Genomic DNA, 13,475 nt, shown 5'->3' on the forward strand with positions numbered 1-13,475 from the left:
CAGATTGACGGTAGGGAAGGGAGACGCAGCATGTGATCCCTGACGCAGGCAGGCAGACCGGCGGGGCGGGGCGGGAAGCGCTGGTGGTGCCAGCGATGGGCGCCCCCTCCCGTCTCACAGAGGCCGCCGAGTTCCGTCAAGTCTGTAAGTCGGTTAACTTGGGCGCTCAGGCGGTGGAGGTGGCGGAACTCGGCGTTGGTGCAAGGGCTCGTGACGCTTCTCGTTATACGTTTCTCTGTTGCTGGGCTGAGGACTCAAGAGCCAGAGTGGTGGCTTGGGTCTTTCTCAGCCGTTCCACCTGCCCGGAGTATTGTTGGGAGTTTCTGAGAGAGAGCCGCTAAGGATGGGGGGCGGGCGCAGTCGCGGGCTTCCCCGGAGGAGCTGGGTCGCGTAGAGGAGAAGCGCGGGGCGGGGCGGCTGGAGGCCGGACAGAGGTCGCGAGTGGACACCTCCTTGTTCGGACCTCAAAGTGGGCTTGTGCGTACACCTGGTGTGTGGGGAAGGAGTGGGGACAGCGCCACCCTTTGGATTTAGAGGGAGAGGAGAAAAAAAGGCGAATGAGTTAGGTTTGTTGGTTGATAATCGGCCTCTTCTCCGCGGTTTGAGGGAGGCTCCGAGTTCCCGATTTTGAGGCCCTAGGTGTAAAGAAGCTGATTGTTAGGGTAAAGGTTTTCTTTAGCTTGGCGCCCCTAATTTGAGAGAGGGACTTTCGAAAGAGTGTATCTTAACTTAATCGCAACTTGGGAAGTAGTTAACTGATTGTAAGGGTCAGGGAAGTCAGAAAAGGAGTAAGTGATTTTATGTAATAATTGAGGATTGCTTCAGTGAGGCTGCCGCTTCAAAGCCTTAACTATGATCTTGGAACAGCCTAGTTTTCTAGTGATTAACTCCAGTAAGCTTTCTACTAGATATTTTTAGCTCTTTGAAGGCAAAACTCTCCATTCATGTTGCTTTGATGACTTTTGGTGTCTTGCACATACCACGTTGCCAGTGATGTGTTATCTTCATTTTGGTACCAGTAGAAAAAAGAAGAAAAAAGCTAGCCTTCATGGTAGCTCACTTCTCTGAACCTCTTGTCTGCAAGAGATTCTTCTATGTAATTATTATATCTTTATGAATGAGCACTAATAGAAACAGCAGTGAATTAGGAAGTTGAGACTTGGATTTAAATTTTTTATATTTTAAACTCATGAAATATTTTGAAGTGAACCATGGACATCTGGATCTCCCACTTATAAGTACTTCAGTATGCATCTCTAAAAGCATATTACTATATAACAAAAATAATATTATTACACTTAAATAACTTCTGTTATCTAATAACCCATCTTCAAATTTATCTAGTTATCTCCCAAATGTTCTTTATAGCTGTTTTGTCCAAACCAGGATCCGATTAAGGACCACACTTGTTTTTGTTTGTATTTCAAGTTTCTTTTAATCTAGAATAGTCACCGCCCAACACACAGTTTTTTCTTTTTTTTGTCTCTCTGATTAGCTAAAGAGAGGAGGCTTATTGTCCTGTAGAATATCTCCCTTTCTGTAATTGTTTGACTACTTTCTCTTGGTGTTTAGCTTACTATTCTAGTACCTGAATTTCTAATAAACCGGGACATTAATGCTAAAGGCTTGATTAGGTTAATTTTGATCTTCCTCCATATAAAGTTCTGTGTTTTGTTAAACCTTAAAACAAAATCTATGAGATGTTATTTTTTACAAATGTCCAACTTCTCCATCAACCATTCACTTAATGGCCTTAACAATAATTGATAATTCTTGCCTGAATCTTAATTGTATTATGGGTTCCAAAATGATAATTTCTAATTCTTTCATTCCATCTACATTTATTAATTTGCATTCTTCTGTATAGGAGAAGCTTTCTTTCACAAACTGGCAACATTTAGTTACCCTGAAATACAGCTCCTATTGAAAAGGCAGAAAAAAATGCTTAATTCTTTTTCTTTTATTACCAGTTTTGAAACTAAGTTATATGGCTTCAAAGAGTGACAAACGAGTTTTTCTAGCTTTTATTTTTTCTGAACATCACATTCTCATAACATTTTTGTTATGTTTTAATCAATCATTCTTTTTTTTTTAATCAATCATTCTTTTCAGTTCTCAGATTTTGATACTTCTAGAACTCTTCACAAAGAAATCTATGTAATTATTATTATAATTTTTTAAAAATTCATTGAGCATTTTTAGTAGAGGTAACACTGGACTGGGTGGGAACGTGAGGCTGGATTTTGGTCTTTTTTCATTTTTACTTTTGTCGTGATCTAGCTGGGTGACATTAAAACAAGTTGCTTAACCCTTTGAGGCCCCACTTTCTTCATCTGTATAAGTAGAGAGTTTTGGCAAGGTTCCCTGCAACTCTGGTGTTCTCTGACTTTTTTAAAAAAAACCTATTTTACTGAGATATATAATTCATTCATTTCAAGTATACACCTTAACAATTTAGTAATTTTATCAAATGATACAACCAACACTGTAAATCGGTTTTAGAACATTTTCATCCCTTTAATAAGATTCCACATATCCATTTACAGCTAATCCTCACTTCTTCCTCCAGGCAGCCACTAATGCACTTTCCATCTCTATAAATTTGCCTTTTCTGAACATTTGATATAAATGGAATCATACAATATATGATCTCTTGTGTCTGGCTTCTTTCACTTACAATAATATTTTTGAGATTCATCCATGATGTAGCATGTGTCATTAATTCATTCCTTTTTATTGCTGAATAGAATTTCATTTTATTTATTTATTTATTTTTGGTCTATTTACCAGTTGATTAACATTTATTATTATTATTTTTTGGCCGTGCTTAGTTCCCTGATCAGGGATTGAACCGAGGCCCTGGCAATGAAAGTGCAAGTCCTAACCACTGGACCACCAGGGAATTCCCTGATTAACATTTAGGTTTCTAGTTTTTGGCTATTATGAATGCCATTTCTGTAAATATTCATGTCCAAGTCTTTTGTGAACATATGTTTTCATTTCTCTTGGGTAGATACCTAGAAGTGAAAATGATAGGTTGCTTGATAGTTCTATGTGTAACTTTTGGAGAAACTTCCAAACTGTTTTCTAAAGTGATTGTATCATTTTCCAGTCCTAACAGCAATGTATGAGGGTTCCTAGTCTCTGACTCTTTGATGATTTGGAGATTTTCTCTGATTTGAGACCGATATTTTTCCTTATTGTTAGTGTTTTACTAGCAACAAACTACCTTCTCCTTGGATACCATTAATAATTAATCTTTAAGTATTAGGAGTAGTTCCTAAAGGAAATAAAAATACAGATAGTCTCCAAAGTAGATGGTTCTACTTATGATTTTTCAACTTTACAGTGGTGCAAAAGCAATATGCATTCAGTAGAAACCATACTTAGAATTTTGATCTTTTCCCGAGCTAGTGATACGTGGTAAGATACTCTCTCATGATGCTGGGGAGTGGCAGTGAGCCACAGCTCCCAGTTGTCCCCATGATATTGAGGGTAAACAACCAATAGACTAAAAAACTGTTCTGTTTTTCACTTCAGAACAGTATATAATAAATTAAATGAGCTATTCAGCACTTTATTATAAAAGAGGCTTTGTGTTAGATGATTAGCCAACTGTAGACTAATGTGTTCTGAGCGTGTTTAAGGTAGGTTAGGCCAAGCTATGATGTTTGGTAGGTTAGGTGTATTAAATGCATTTTTGACATTTTCAATTTATGATGGATTTACTGGAACATAACCTCATTATAAGTCAGGAAGGACCTCTATATCAATCTGCTATAAAATAAAATTAAGCTTCTTAGTGTTGTTTTTGAATTTTTAAAACTTCATTTAATTTTCACATTAAATGAAGGATGGTGGGAATACTGCTATTAATAACAATGAGCTAAGACTTGAATTAATAAGTTATGATCTTGCTCAGTTACAGTTAAAACACAGTACATTTCAATGATGGCATACAATTTATTTTATTAAGCCAACATCTTTAATATTATTCTATTAAGTACTTATTGAGTATGTATATTCTTAGCATGTTAAGTGAGTTAGGTTATTTCTCTTGACGTTTATTATACTATGTAAATTATAAATTATTTTTGGTAAACTTTTTGATAAAGTAACAAAATTGACTTCTTTAAAGGACAGAATGAAATCACATTTTGTGAAGTTATAATGTCTGAGCTATGATTCAAAGTGTGGGAGGAAGTACTGACGTTATGAAGCCCATAAGTACTCAGTAGTACTAAGCTTCTGGTTCCAAAAGTGGCACATTGTCACTATAGCAACTACCCATGCTTATTTGGATTTGAAACCCAGGCAACGAATGGTGGAAAAGAGTATAACATCAAGACGGATATGTACCCTGGTGGGTTGATATGCGTGCCTGTTGATGGTCAAGTGTTCGTTCCGTTTTTCTTGTTATGTTTATTATGATTGATTCTTTTATAGAGATACCTTAATTCCTGTTAATGTATTTTTCTGGAGAGAAATTAAACATTCAATATTCTTATTTTCTTCCTTTTCTAACATACTAAGCTTAGTGCTTTTTCCAGTTTTGTTATTAGGATATTAAATATATTTTTACTGTAGCTTTCTCTCCATTGCCAAACAATAGTTATAAAAATATAACTTTTATTATGCTGGATCACTTGACATTTCGTAACAGAAAAAAACCTGTGATACAGATTTTATTTTAGCTACATCATGAAAAGATGTTCAGGGCTACCAATAGACATGCAAACTGCCTAAATTCAAACATTTTTTGAAAGAATGGTTTTTTTTTTTCTGAGGAGGGTGTGAGTTTCAGACACTTTCGGCAGGTAGAGATGATGTCCTTCCAATTATCTATTATCTGCACCCATAAAGTTACTTAGAGGCACAGGAGCCTCCTAGGAGAATAGAACTGGGAACTTGATTCTTTCTCTCCACCCTTGTCTGACAGATTGGAATGGTTCCTAGTGAGGTCATATTATAGGAATAAGAAATGAAGGATTGAAAGGCATTTGTCTTTAGGGTAGGGAAAGTCTGCACTGGTGAGCTGGATGCAGGACAAAGGACCAAGTCTGTTGTTGCTTTTTTCCTAGTTGCACCATGTTGTTGATGTCAGAACTGATCTTAAGCAAGCCACTCACAAGTTGGTTGTGCAAATTTGTGGACTGGAGGATCTATATCAATAAAGCAGGGATTGATAGCTCATATCCTAAAGGAGACAGGAGCAATAAGAGAAGAATTGGGTCCTAAGCAATATGATAGGTAGTGGGGAGGACTGCGGCTTACCAGAGGATGCTTTTCCCAGTGGGAAACTGGGCTCTGTGTTTCCAGATTTCCTAGTTTTTCAAGAGAAACTAAAATACTAATTTTTTAAAAGATGAAATGTCCTGATTGCTAGCTTTCACATTAAAAATATTCCGTGGGCAAACAAAACCAGATTCAAACAAAACCAGATTAGTCTGCAGGATGCCTGGTTACAACTTTTTAACCAAAGAGCTCTCATACATGTGGGCTGGGGCCACTTTGTGTTCCAAGAGCTAGGCCTGCTAGCTAATTCCTGTGTTTTAAGTCCACTCCCAGAGCTATTTTTTTCATTTATTCCTTTCAGAGTTTAAAGAAAAAGAAAGAAAAAGAGGTTTAACTTGAATGTCTATTTTATAGCATTACTGTTTTCTTGCCTTTTATTCAAGAGGATGGGTATTTTTAGGGGTACCTTTTGTTATTAAAAACTGAATATCACTATCTTTAATGCAGCTGATACAGCCAATAGTGTTCCTTGACTTCTGGTCAAAATCAGTAATTGGCTGATTTTAATGATCTTGGTTTGAGTTGTACAGCTTATATTACATATAGGCAGTATCCCACAGTGGGGCTCATAGGACTGTTACTCCAAGGGTACTGTCTCTAAGCAGTCACTTTAACTGGATTCCTTTAGTTTCTTAACTAGCTTAAGTAATGAGGGGATTTTTTTTTTCTTTTTTCCTGGTTACTTTAGAGAGTTTTGAGGACATCCATACACATGCATTAGAGCACACCTGATCCTCACAGGGACTACATGGGGAACTAAAAACAGGAACTAATTGTTCCATAGTCTGTCTCTCCTTTTCAGTAGGCTTCCTTTGCTTTTTCATTTTGCATAGGGCCCAACTGCTGGCCCTTACTAGTCTACATGGTCTTCTAGTTCAAGTATCCAGTATCATTTGTAAATTTGATCTTTGTCTCCTGTTGAAATTCTTGTGAGGATCTGACTGGGTTATTTTTGGGAGATAGGCAACAAAAAAAGTTGATGGTATTCCTGTTGATTGGCTGCTTTAAGGTAAAGAGTCCTGCCCTAGTCCAGTTAGCTGAATTTGGGAGAATGGAGTAATGTGCTGAATGCTTTGGACAGATGGATGTAGGGATTTGGATGAAGAGAGGAAGGAGCTTTGTTCCAAACAGGGTGTGAGCCAGCGACCACTCTGAAATCTATCTACTAGATACCATGGCTCAGTAACTTTTTATCCAGAGATGCCTAGAGCTCTGTATAGAACAAAAATGGCCTAAGCTGTCAACTGATCTTTTAAATAGTTGTTGAATAGTGTTCAGACAGTCTGTTTGGCTTCCCTTACTCCTGGAGTACTCATCAGACTTCCAGGTTGTCCTAGTTGAATAGCCATGAGACTGTCATGAAGAGATATATTCTTCATGGTCAATTACCACAATGTTCTAATTGCAGAATTTAATATTTAATCCTTTGGAAAAATCTCTTAAGCCTTTTAAGTGCCAAAAAGGTGAAATGAAGTGAATATTTTCATACAGCAAACATTAGTTGGAGTGTTGCTTTGCTCTAGGGCAAGAAAATTTCACTTGATATGCCAACTCTAAACAGTTCTGGAGGCTAAGTAGTACTGTGTTGGGAAGGATTTTGGAATTTGAGATTGTTCTCTTGTTCTGCTGGGAAGAGTGCCATGTTTGATTTGTGATGTCTGCTGTGGTTGGAAAGAATTGTTGACCTGAATGACCTGTATTTTCTATCTGTAGTCTGTAATTATTGTTTAAATAATATATTAGTGTTTGCTTTCTACCTTCATTTTGTTGTACCTATATACTTTTCAATGGGTAGTATTCATATCAATTCCTTATATTGTGAGTAACAGCAGATAACTCAAGTTTTATAAGTAAGTTTTTCCATATTAAGAATTTTTTAAAGCCAAAGTGATGTTAAGTAAATTTCTAAATATTAATATTTATCAGCTCCTGACTGCATTCTCTAAGAATGTGAACTACTTCTTCACTTATATTGAATATTAAGGGGGAACTCATATGCTTTTGCCCCACAAGGAAAATACAACAAAATTTCCCTTCACTTGAAGGATACAGGGTTTTTTTCCCCATGGTATTCAGTTTATATACAGGAATATTCTCTCTAAAATCTAGCCTTTAAGCAAGAAGCATCTAGTAGAAATTCATTACTTTATTTTCTTAGAGTATTACATGAACATGGCAACAAAAAAAATGTAGTACAAAAGTACTTTTGATGAAAAGCAACAGTTTTTCATTCCTTGCCTCCCATTGTTAGGCCTGCCCCCAGAAACAAACATTTGAACTCTTTTGTTGTTTACTCTTTAGGTAACTTTATATGCTTTTACCTACACTCCTTGATTGATTAAACCCTATTTCCTTCCTTTTATAAAAGATGAAGATTTAATTCAGTTACTTCCCCTTCCCTCCCCCAAATTCCTACCAATATTTGATAGTTAATTGTAATTTTACGTTTTTCTCTTGGTGTGTGTGTATGTGTATTTATTGATGTAACATTGGTTTATAACATTACATAAATCTCATGTGTGCAGCATTATAATTTGTCGACTTTATGCACAACAAAGTGCTTACCACTGAAAGTCTAGTTTCTGTCCATCACCATACACTTGATCTTCTTTATCCATTTTGTCTCCCCACCACCGCTTACCTCTGGTAACCACCAGTCTGTTCTCTGTATCTATGTGTGTGTGCTTTTTGTTTTGTTTTGTTTGTTATTTTTTAAATATTCCACATGTGAGTGGAATCATACAGTATTTGTCTTTCTCTGACTGACCTGTTCACTTGGCATAATACCCTCAGGTTCCATCCATGTTGTACCAGATGGCAAAATTTAATCTTTTTTTATGTCTTGGTTCTTATATTAATCAGCTTTTACTGCATAGCAGTCACAATCTTCTGTGTACAAGAGAGTGGATTATGACAGATTAGGTAACTTTCAGCAGATGTTTACTCCTTGGTCTTGCGACTTGCTTTGGCCGGAAGAACTTGGGCAGAAGTGACAGTATACCAGTTCTGAGCCTAGGCCTTAAGAGGTATTAAATGTTTCTACTTGGGACTCTGGGAGTTTCCAATCTTTGCATAATAAAACAGGTCCCAGGCATCTGCTGGCCACTGTAGAGCCCCAGATGGAGAAACATAGAAAAGATGTCAACTTGATCTACAGCCTGAAACAGAGATGCCCCAATTGACCTAAAGAACTTATTTCTAAGTGAGAAATATATGCTTATTTTTCGTATGTTACTGAGATTTTTGTGTTTGCTTGTTTTGCAGGAAAAGGTTGATCAATTTAAAAATGGGTACCTAGGAGTGGGGTGCTGCTATAATGAAAACTAAAACTGCATGCCCATTGGCTTTGGAACTGGGTGGTGGTTAGCAAGGAAACTATTATAGGAGGCTGGAGAAATGGCTGTGTTATGTAGTAGCAAAATGTTTGATAAAACTTGTCTGTGGTAACATGGAAGACAGTTTAAGTTGCAGTATTTGGCAAGGAACTTTCAAGATGAAAGCATGAGCTAGTTGCTGTTAGCAGCATAGGATAAGGTACTACAAGCATAATTCAATCTACCACATCTGATCTCTTGGTGATAATCATTCATGTCCCTTTTGTTCCAATGACGTAGTTCTTCATCTTCATATGTATGTGTGATGGAACATGCCAGCTGTCAGGCTTTCCTTTAGCGTGGGTTGATAGCCGACTATCAGGCTGCTGGTCTTCCAAATGCCACAAAGAGGAAGGCCTGGCTCTGGGTCACTAAAACCATAGCTTAAAGTTAATTTTTCTGGTGATGTTTTCCCCTCCCTCTCTTTCTTATTTCCTTTTTAAAAAGGGGCTATAATTAATAAGGATGCTATTTGCTGAAACCAGTAAACCTGAAAATTTCAATGACTAAACAAAATAGCATTTTTTTTTTACTTCTTTATTAGTCCAATGAAGGTCTTCCTCTCAGCAGGCAACTTTCCTTCGTGGGATTTAGTGCACTGAATTTCTTCTGTCTTGTGATTCTGCCATCCTTAAAATTCCTTGTGATTCTCTGTCTCCTCCTAGCGGAAGGGGAAGAGAGCAGAGAAGGCACTTCTTAATTGCCTTGGCAGGGAAATGACACATTACTTTTATTTACATTCCATTGGCTAAAACTAGTCATATGGTCGTGCCTAGATACAAGAGGGGTCTAAGAAATGATGTTTTTGGCTAAGTAGTTATTTCTTAGGGACAGCTCTATGTTATAGGAGGAAGTGTATGAATTTTGGTCAACATTTGGCCATTTTTGCCACAAAGGAGAGTTACCCTCTTGTTGTTTTTGGCTGGGGGTAAATATTAGGCTCCTTGTGTGCTTTGTGAGCAGAGGTGGAAGAGGAAGGTAGACATGGAATATTTGACTTGGTACAGTTTTTCTATATTCAGATCTTCAGTTCATCTCTGTCCTTAGCTACTTCCTTTCTTAATGCCCCTTTAAGACAGTTCCTCAGGTATCCCTGAGCCTAGAATCCCTCTAGGGTTCCAGTGGGCAGATCAGCTTTCATCTCAATTGCACCTTCCTCCTAGTGTAGTCTGTTCTGTTTAAGTTGTCAATACACTTCTATTTTTGTCTTTCAGAAATTTGTTGAAATCTCTTGCTGGCCAATGATCAGCTCTTTCCAAGCTGAGTTTTCTTCACTGTTATACAGGCCTAAGTATCTGTACATTGTTTTTTGTTTAAGTTTTAGGAGTCAGTTGAAATAAATATAGAATATCTTCAATTAGTACCTCTAACAGAATTTCAATTATTTTTTAATACCTGCTGCTTAATGAAGATGCTTTACTGTCTACCATGTGCCGAGCACTTTCTCCAAGCTCTGGAGGACATGTAAAAAGGTATAATATATAATCCCTGTAAGTGTAGAATCCACACTCACTCTGTCCCAACTTTGATTCTACTACCGGCTTACTTTTTCAGACAACTGATTCTATCATGGTACTTCTTTAGAAATGTTTGGTGCTTTTTCCTTGCTCATCTTTTCCTCTGTAAACCCTCCCTGGTTTTCAATTCCCTCTCTAACAGTACATGCCCCTCAAGTGAGAACTATTCAGTTCATTGTGTCATCAACATGCCATGTCATTTCTCACCTCTGTGCCTTTGTACATGTAGTCTCTACTTTCTGGAGTTACTGTCCCTTTCGTATCTGAGTCCTGCTTAGATACAAATGCTGAATTCAAATTTCACTTTTTTTTCTAAATAAATATTCATTGATTGAAGCTTTAAGTCGTTTAGACCAGTGCTATTCAAAGTGCAGTCTGTTCTTTTCCCATTTAGGTTATTACCTAAATTGAGCAGAATAATGGAATCACTTTGCCATACACCTGAAACTAACACGACACTGTTAATCAACTATGCTCCAATATAAAATAAAAATTTAAAAACAAAAAAAAAACCAAAGTGCAGTCTGCAGACTGATACTGGAGCATGAACTGTTAACCACTATGCTGGAATATAAGTACGGAAATTGAGAATAAGCTTTAGAAACTTTTATAGAAATTTGACAGAGAAATTATATGTCTGTCAAATTTATAATAAAATTTGGTTTCTATTTTACATGTTTAAAAAAATTCTGGTAATTCATTTAAATTTCATTTTATAAAGGGCTCTGTCCACAAAGGATTAGAAAATTAAAAAAAAAAGACATCTCACCACAGTTCAAGAAGCACTTGTTTGTTTGTTTATTTATTTATTTAAGCCGAACCTTGTGGCTTGCGGGATCTTAGTTCCCCAACCAGGGATTGAACCCAGGCCACAGCAGTGAGAGTGCTGAGTCCTAACCACTGGACAACCAGGGAATTTCCAAGAAGCACTAATTTAGACTACAAAGCATATGAGTATTTAGCAGTGAAGAGATCAGTATGTTTTGGACCAGTAGAAGAGGATTTCACAAAGGAGATGAGAGCTCTTCTTGAAGGGTGCATAGGATTTGGATGGTTGGAAAGCACTGTGGCATTTCCAGTAGGGATAACAGGGTTTTGGATTACAAATGGAGGAGAGTTGTGCTAATATGATCTGGAGAGAAAAGAATCCTAGCAGAGTTAAAAATTAAGTCCACAGCGCTTTCCTGGTGGCGCAGTGGTTAAGAATCCGCCTGCCAGTGCAGGGGACATGGCTTCGAGCCCTGGTCCGGGAAGATCCCACATGCCGCGGAGCAACTAAGCCCGTGTGCCACAACTACTGAGCCTGTGCTCTAGAGCCCGTGAGCCACAACTACTGAAGCCCATGCGCTTAGGGCCTGTGCTCCGCAACAAGAGAAGCCACCGCAGTGAGAAGCCCGCGCACTGCAACGAAGGGTAGCCCCCACTCGCCGCAACTAGAAAAAAGCCCTCGCGCAGCAATGAAGACCCAATGCAGCCAAAAATAAATAAATAAATAAAATTAAAAAAAAAAATTAAGTCCACAGAGAGCTGACCAGTTACCGGAGCGTTTATTTGGTAACTGCTTGAGCTACTGCATGATGAAGACCTTTCATTCCCATGTGTCTGTTGCTGATTTTCCATGGGACTAGTAGTAGTGAGTACATTTTACATTTTGCCTGTTTGAAACATTTCTTTTTAATGTAGCTTTTATGGTTGGCTTATTGATACTTTAGTTGTTGTTGAATTTATTGTAGATTTAATATGAATAAGTAAATAAGTAAAATATAAACTAAAAGAATAATTGATAAAAATTATAAATTATTTTTAAAGCCTAAACAATATAAATTTATTTTCTCACAGTTCTGGAAGCTAGAAGTCTGAGTTAAAGGTGTCTGCAGACTTGATTCCTTCTGAAGCATCTCTCCTTGGATTGTAGATGTCCTTCTCACTCCTTCTTCACATGGTCTTTCCTCTCTGTGGCTGTGTCCTGATTGCCTCTTTTTATAGGGACATCAGTCATACTGGATTGGGACCACCTTAATGACCTCATTTAACCATAATCACCTATATAATGTCTCCTGTCTTCAAATATATATAGTCACATTCTGAGGTACTGGGCGTTAGAATTTCAGTATATGAAATTTGGGGGAAACAGTTCTGCCCATGAAAAGGGGGAATTTGAGGCTAGTTTTTCTTATAGTTTTAATCACTCAGAATCCTAAGGTGGTGGGTTTGGAACTCACAGCTTCGGTAGGGGAATTTGTACTTATTCTTTTGGTAGAAATTGCTGCATCTGAAGAGAAGCTTTAGTATCTTACTTGACTCTGGTCTCATTATATTTCAGGACTACCATGAAGATGCATTGAAAATTCTGCTACACCGGAGGAGTGAAGTATCCCATTCAGTTGGTGATCTTCCTGTCATGGAAGTTGCTTGCCAGCTCTAATTTTGAGTGAACACAGTAAACACAATGGTGAAAATATCAATTAAAAAATATCAATTAAAAAAATCTACTCTCCATACTATGTATGTCTGTTTCCCTATGTATTCTGAACTCGCTCATAGCTACCTACACATAGTTGTCTGTAGCTTCGGTTTTGCCAAACTATTAAAATCATCTGTTTTTTCTACTGTTCTACTTTGACTTTGCCTTCAGCTCTTGCTCCTCAAGATTGGGATATGAAAGGATCCTTCTGTCTTTTACCACACAATTCCTTTGTCAGGAATTTCATGATTTCCTCCAAGTTTGCAGTTAGGTGTTTGGCTTTATTCCCTAATTTTAACACTGACTGTTTTTCACTTTATATTTTCCTACTTTTGTAATTTGGGTTGGTTCTTTTAAAATATTTACTTATTATTATTTTGTTGAAGTATAGTTGAATACAATATTATCTTAGTTTTTAGTGTAAACATAGTGATTTGACATTTATATACATTATGAATTGATCACCACTATAAGTTTATTAACCAAATGTCACCATACAAATGTATTACAATATTATTGACTATATTCCCTGTGCTGAACATTACGTCTTGGTTACTCATTTATTTTATAACTGGAGGTCTGTACCTCTTAATCCCCTTCACCTATTTTACCTAACCCCCACCTACTTCCCCTCTGGTGTCCTCCAGTTTGTTTTCTGTATCTATGCCTCTGTTTCTGTTTTGTTTTCCTCATTTGGTTTGTTTTTAGATTCCATGTATAAGTGAAATCATGTGGTATTTGTGTTTCTCTGACTTACTTCACTTAGCATAATACTCTGTAGGTCCATCCATGTTATGGGGGCTTGTCTTCCCAGTTCTGGTCCCC

General features: G+C 37.3%; 1 long non-coding RNA gene and 1 other non-coding gene across 3 annotated transcripts; one reads left to right on the plus strand and one right to left on the minus strand.

The window, feature by feature from the left end:
• Positions 1-18: 18 nt before the first annotated feature.
• On the plus strand, positions 19-12,800 carry LOC116749144. 2 transcript variants are annotated; one of them, XR_004348519.1, is made up of 2 exons: positions 19-144; positions 12,510-12,800. It is a non-coding gene; the product is annotated as an uncharacterized LOC116749144 (long non-coding RNA). The 2 variants fall into 2 exon arrangements; XR_004348520.1 differs by lacking the exon at positions 19-144 and adding an exon at positions 11,611-12,275.
• TRNAE-CUC lies at positions 11,030-11,101 on the minus strand. The gene has a single exon. It is a non-coding gene; the product is annotated as a tRNA-Glu (tRNA).
• Positions 12,801-13,475: the final 675 nt, after the last annotated feature.

Source organism: Phocoena sinus, chromosome 2 (genome assembly GCF_008692025.1).
Source record: "Phocoena sinus isolate mPhoSin1 chromosome 2, mPhoSin1.pri, whole genome shotgun sequence".
NCBI lineage: Eukaryota > Metazoa > Chordata > Mammalia > Artiodactyla > Phocoenidae > Phocoena > Phocoena sinus.